The following is a 6,896-nucleotide window of genomic DNA, read 5'->3' on the forward strand; positions in this document are numbered from 1 at the left end:
TGCCCAACCTTCCTTCCGAGGAGTGGCTGGTGGGTTTGAACCGCCAGCCTCCTGGTTAGCAGTCAAGTGCCTTTAGGCACTATGCTACCAGAGCTCCTAAATACATTTAGTACATCCATATTATATAATGCTTGCAGCCAAAAGTGATATTTGGATGACTTTTTATATAATAAGTTTTCTTGTTTGATAACAGAATAATGTTCATGGTATATTGTGAAGATTTTTACCTAAGCAGGTTTTTATATAGTATTACTAAATGTTTCCATTTTGTTTTACGTGTGTATATATTGGCATGGAAAATAAAGTGAATTGCACCTTCAACTGTAATAGATGTTATAAAATTGTTCTGCAAGGTGTTTACCCATCGTTTACCCTCTAAAGCTGAGTGAGAGTTCCTGATGCTCCAAGCTCCCCCAACACTTGCTGTTATCAGACTTTAATTGGGTAGGAAAGAAGGTTTCATTTCCCTGATTGAGGCAGAGGATTGTGATGGTTGGACCTGTGTGTCAACTTGGCTGGACCCCAGTTCTGTGTGGTTGTTCTCATGATGGGATTGGATGACTGTGTTCTGAGTGGTCAATCTGCCCAAGGGGAGTTTCCCTAGGGGTGTGGTCTGCTTCCAGTATATCCAGGGACATCCTGGGAAGAGAGATATTCTTCTGTGGATTGGGACTCTGGTGTGCTGCCTACAACCTTCCGTGAATGAGCAGCCCACCATTCAGCCTGGAGATCTTGGATTCATCTTTCATTGGAGTCAACAGCTGGTGTACTGCCTGCCAGCCTTGAGCTTCTCAGCCCCCTGCGGTTGCGGAAGCTAAGTCTGCCTCCAGCCCAACGTTTCCTCCAGGGACTTTGGACTTGCCGGCTTCTATATGTTTGTGAGCCATTTTCCTAAGATAAATTTCTCTCTCTCTTTATATATATATAAGATTTGCTGGTTTTTGTTTCTCTAGATAACCCAGTCTAACACAAGGGTCTTTTCATACTGCTAACTGGCCATTCCAGGTTTGCCTTCTTTCTGCTGCCTGCTTATAGCTTTTATTTTTAACTTTGATTTGGGTGAAAATTTACAGGGTAAATTAGTTTCCACACAGTAATTCATACACATTTTGTTTCATGACATTGATTGCAATCTCATAATGTAATAACGCTCTTCCTACTTCATCCCTGTTGTCTGCTGATCTTGGGACTCTTAATGGACTTGAAGCACAAAAAAGAAGACTTCTATAAAGTGTTAAAGAGCAAACACGTCACTTTGAGGACTAAGGCGTGCCTGATCCAAGCCATGGTATTTTTAACCTCCTCATATGTATGTGAAACCTGGACAATGAATAAGGAAGATCAAAAAAGAATTGATGCCTTTGAATCATGGTGTTGGTGAAAAATATTGAATGTACTATAGACTGCCGGAAGAATGAACAAACTGTCTTGGAAGAAGTAAACCTGAATGCTCCTTAGAAGTGAGGATGGTGCACTTTGGATATGTTATCAGGAGGGACTTGTCTCTGGAGAAGGACATCATGCTTGGTAAATTAAAGGGTCAGTGAGAAAGAGGAAAACCCTCAATAAGCTTGATTGACACAGTGGCTGCAACAAGAAGCTCAAAGATGGTAGTGATTGTCAGGATGGCACAGTGCTGGGGAGTATCTTGTTCTGTTGTACATAGGGTCTCTATGAATTGGAACAGACTCAATGACATCTGTTGTTGTTTTATGTGCTGTTGAGTCGGACCCAGCTCATAGCGACCCCTCCTTGGGTTTCTGAGGCAGTATCACTATGGAAGTAGATTGCCAAACCTTCTTTCCGAGGAGTGGCTGTTGGGTTTGAACCACCAGCCTTCTGGTTAGCAGTCAAGTGCCTTATGCACTACACTACCAAAGCTCCCCAATGGTATCTAATAATAACAAAAACTCTAGACTCTAGAACAAATTTTAATGTGCATGGAAACCACCTGGGTATCTTGCTAAAATGCAAATTCAGATTCAGTACAGCTGAGGTAGAGTCCTAGGTTCTATGTTCCTAACCAGTGCCCTGGTGGATGAGGCCTATACTACTGGCCTGATGCAGACTATATTTTGAATAGCTCTGGTGGCGTAGTGTCTGTTGGAGTTATGTTTGTGTGTCAACTTGGCTGGGCCTGATTGAGTGGCTGGGCAGCTGGTGGTAGTTATTCCCCTTGATGAGACTGGCAATCAACTCCATGGTGGGATCTACCACAAGCAGCTGAGTAGCTGCCTTTGGGATGTGGTCTGCTTCCTGTATGTAAGGAGAAGCCTTGGGGATAGTCTCGAGGTTATAGCACCTTGAGCCCTCCACATAGCCATGTCAATGCCTGCCATTCTCTGCTGACCTTGGGACTTGCAATGGACTTAAATTAATGGCCTGCCGTGTGGTTTGGTAACATCAGGATTATGCCTTTTTATTTGTTGACCTTGGGATTGTTAGCCTCAGCAGCCAGTAGCTTCCTGAGTGAAGAGATGCCTCTAGCTTCAGTGGTCTGGGAGCAAGAGACAAAGCTGAAGCCCAAGGTCAAGGGGCTTTCACACAGTCCCTAGAGCCTGGCACTTTGAACTTGAACTTAAAGCCTCCAAACTGTAAGAGAATAAACTCTTGTTTGTCAAGGTCATCCCATTTGTGGTATATTCTTGTCAGAGCAGCACTAGGTAACCACAATAGTGTCTAAGGCATTTGACTGCTAACCAGAAGGCTGGCAGTTCAAACCCACCAGTTACTTCTCAGAAGGAAGGTTGAGCAATCCACTTCTGTGGTGATACTGCCTCGGAAACCAAAGGAGGGGTTGCTGTGAGTCAGACCCAACTTGACAGTAGTGAGTTTGTTTTTTTTTTTTTTTTTGTAAATTGAAGATTGTTCTTGCTTTGTAAAATATCCTTATCTTAAAGTTCTTTTGTATTCTATTCATGTAACCATGTACACAAGTACATGTATCCATGTAAACAAAATTTATGTTGCAATTCCCACCAATTAAAAATGGTATGAGAAAGCACTGATAACAATAAGGCAGGAAAGAGGAGGGAGTGTCATTGGGACAAATACATGCTGGGCAAAGAGCAAGGACATAGAAGGAGTCCCAGGACCATTGACACCTCCCTGGCATGTCCTGTTGGGTTTGCCCCTCACCAAACGACAGACTTTTATCAATAAATTCGCTCTTGTGAACTCATTCTCTGCTCTCCTTGGAACATGAAGGGAGACTAAATGTCATTTGCTTTCAAGATCCGAGAAAGTCCCAACCCACTCTCACCTGACTTTATTCTCAGAAATTTCTTTTGCATTTCCAACATAAAAGCAACTTCATTATTTATGTGCCCTGCACTATGTCAGATACTCAAAAAGAAGTAGGAGCAAATACTTTAGGTTCTTTTCAGGAGTAAGAAGAGATCCTTCTTTTGAGTTAATCAGAGCTCTTAGGCTTTGGAAAGAAACAACATGGGATGGTGCATGATTATGTATCTGAATTTATGAGGTGTAGCCATTATACAAATTCCTTTTTTTGATACAGAACTCTCAGCTCTTTTCTGGGAGAATGGGGATTAATGGAGGCAAAGATCTAGGTCTTTGCAGGGCCTACACGATGAGCAGGTTTGTGAGGATGCCCAGTGAGTTCAGGCCAGGCCTCAGTCTACCTTACAAGGGAGCTTATACAACCTGAAAACACAGTAATACTCTGAGTTTTGTTTGTTGAAGACCTGATTTTCTGGAAAGAAAGAAAAAAAATAAATTGTGTGGTCTTGATCTTATTGCCTTCTCAAAGAACTTTTGCTCAGGGTCTTAAGAATTCTGCTTTTTCATTTTCCCACCATAAGAAATATAAGTAGAGAGTAGAAAAACATAAAAAAGAATAAAAACTCAAACCATGCCATCAAATAGATGCTGACTCTTAGCAACCCCCATTGGGTTTCTGAGGTGGTAAATCTTTATGGAAGTAGATTGCCCCATCTTCCTTCTGTGGACCAGCTGGCAGATTTGAACCACCACCATTCTGGTTAGCAGTCAAATGGCTTAGGCACTGTACCACCAGAGCTCCTTATAGAAAAGAATAAGCAGAAAAAAAAATGGAAGAGGTCTATTATGTTTGTGGTAGAAAAATACAGATCATACATGACTTATATAAGGGACTTTTTTTTTTTTTTTTTGGTGTGGTATTGCCTCAGCATCAGTGTCTTAAAAAAAAAAAAAAACGAAAAGAAACCCGTAAGGCTGGCCTGGGACAGCATGGGGAAGGGATTAGAAAAGGCTGTAGGGGAAGCTGAACACAGGAGGAAATAGGATTGACTGACGGTGGCAGGAAGACTCTGAATAGGCAGATTCAGTCAATCAGGTGCCTCAGCCTCATCCACCCAGCTAAGACTAAAGGCTTGCCCTCATCATTAAGGAATTTGGATTTTGATTTGTTCTGAAGAGTGAGAGAAGGCTTTAAAGGGCTTCAGATAACCACATGATCTATTCCATCTACATTCTATTTATTCCAGGTGATCCTAGAGAATTGGTAACCTTGGCTATACATTAACATCACCTGAGTGGAGCCTGGGGTATTAAAAATCTCTTTGCAAGGCCACATCTCAGACCAATTACATCAGAATCTCTGGGGGTAGGAATGTCAGCAGTTTCAAAGATTTCCAAACGGACCAATGTTCAGCCAGAGGAGTAAGGGAGACAAAGACATTTTTAATGTAAAGAAGGAGCACCGACTTACTCTTGGTAGATGAAGTAGTCTCCAGGCTCTCTGAATCTAGTCTCACATCTTCTTTAGATTCTCCACTTCCTGCTCACACATCTTCCCTCATTCCAGTCCTTAACCACCTGAGTCCTGGGCTATGATAGAATGGACCACCAGCACTTTTTGATTAATTAACTCTGCAAATTGATTTGAAATCACCAACTTTGTTTTCAGCGATTGAGAACAGATCAAGTCCTTTCCAATGGCCAATGACAGGAAATCTCTGAAAAGTAAGAACAGTGAGGAAGAACCAGATCTATGAGATAATAAACTATACTATGAAGACTCCATAATTGCAACAATGTGATACTGCACTAATAGATATCTGGAGTACCAAATTAGTACTATAAGTGATTAATGGGAAAGGATCAAAGTCCAGGAATAGAAGAAAAAAATGGGAACTTAATATGTAATAAAATAACATTTCAAATCAGTAGGGAAAAATAGGGATTATTTAATAATTAGTGTTGGGACAACCAGGTAGCCACATGGGAAAAATAAAGTTGTTTCAAATTGGATCTTACACTGTAAGTAGAGTAAATTCTAAATGGATTTTAAATTTTAAATGTAAGAAATGAAACAAAAAAGTTTCTATATTGCAAAAAAATATATAAAAAAGACAAATGAAAATCAGGAAAAAACATTCAAAACTCACAAAGGAGCAAGCCCTCTAATGTAAAAAGAGTTCCTTTAAAATGTTAACAGAAAAAATGGGCAGAGAATATGAACAGTTTCCAGAGAAGAAATGCAAAGTGCTCTCAAATACATAAAAATATGTTTAACCTCATTCACTGTAATAAAAAAACATTTTTTAAAATTAAAGGTAAATTGTGATACCACTTTTCATTTACCAGATTGGTGAAAAAAATATGCTCTATATTGTGGCTCTGGGAAAACACACTCATATATTGCTGGTAAGACTGAAATTGGTAAAACTATTATGGAGGACAATTTGCCAATATCTTTCAAAATTACAAATACATAAAAAATTATGAAATCTTATTTAGCTATAAAAAGTAAGGAACTCTGACAAATAAATACGCTAAAACACATATAAACCTTGGAAACATATACTAAGTGAAAGAACCCAAACCCACATCAAACCCACAGCCATCGAGTTGATTCTGACTCATAGTGACCCTACAGGACACAGCACAATTGCCCCATAGGGTTTCCAAAGCTTTAAATCTTTACAGAAGCAGACTGCCTCATCTTTCTCCCATGGAGCAGCCAGTAGGTTCACAAGGTTTTAAGAACCTATTCACTTCAACAGGATGCAGATCATAATTTTTTGTAAATTATGTTAGGCCTATTGACTGGGTTGTCCCATGACACTATGGTCCTAAGCTTTCAAAACCAGAAAATCAATGTTGGAAGGTATTTGGTTATGTCTGAGGAGTATCTGTATTTGTGTTTTCAATGAATATATGTGTCTGTACTCACATATTTGTATTTCCATATACCAAGATAGATAGTGGGAGCTCTGGTGGTGCAGTGGGGTAAGATATTTGGCTGCTAACCAAAAGGTTGGCAGTTCAAATATGGTCTGCAGGAAGAAGATGAGGCAATCCACTTCTGTAAAGATGTACAGCTTTGGAAACCCAATGGGGGTCACCATGAGTCAAAATCAACTCAATGGCAGTGGATTTTATAGATACTTCTAAGGATCTCTGATGGCGTAGTGGTTAAAGCATTCAGCTGCTAATGGAAAAGGTTGGCAGTTTGAACCCACTAGCCACCTCTATGGGTCAAAGATGAGATAGTCTGTGTATGTAAAGATTTACAGCCTTGGAAACTATGGGGCAGTTCTACTTTGTCTTATAGGGTCTCTATGAGTTGGAATCAACTTGATGTCAGTGGGTTTGGTACTTCTAAAGGAGCTCTAGCGAAAGCAAATGGAAGAAATGACAAGATAAAAAGACCTGAACAAAAGATTTCAAAGACCAGCTTGAGCAGAAAAAGCCAATTACTATAATGAAATATGCAAAGGCCTGGAGTTAGAAAACCAAAAGGGAAGAACACACTCAGCATTTCTCACGTAGAAAGAACTGAGGAAAAAATTAAGCCTCAAGTTGCAATATTGAAAGATTCTATGGGCAAAATATTGAATGATGCAGGAAGCATCAAAAGAAGATGGAAGGAATATACAGAGTCACTG

Source organism: Orycteropus afer, unplaced genomic scaffold (genome assembly GCF_000298275.1).
Source record: "Orycteropus afer afer isolate SDZICR_OR568_19922 unplaced genomic scaffold, OryAfe1.0 scaffold00017, whole genome shotgun sequence".
In the NCBI taxonomy this organism is placed as follows: domain Eukaryota; kingdom Metazoa; phylum Chordata; class Mammalia; order Tubulidentata; family Orycteropodidae; genus Orycteropus; species Orycteropus afer.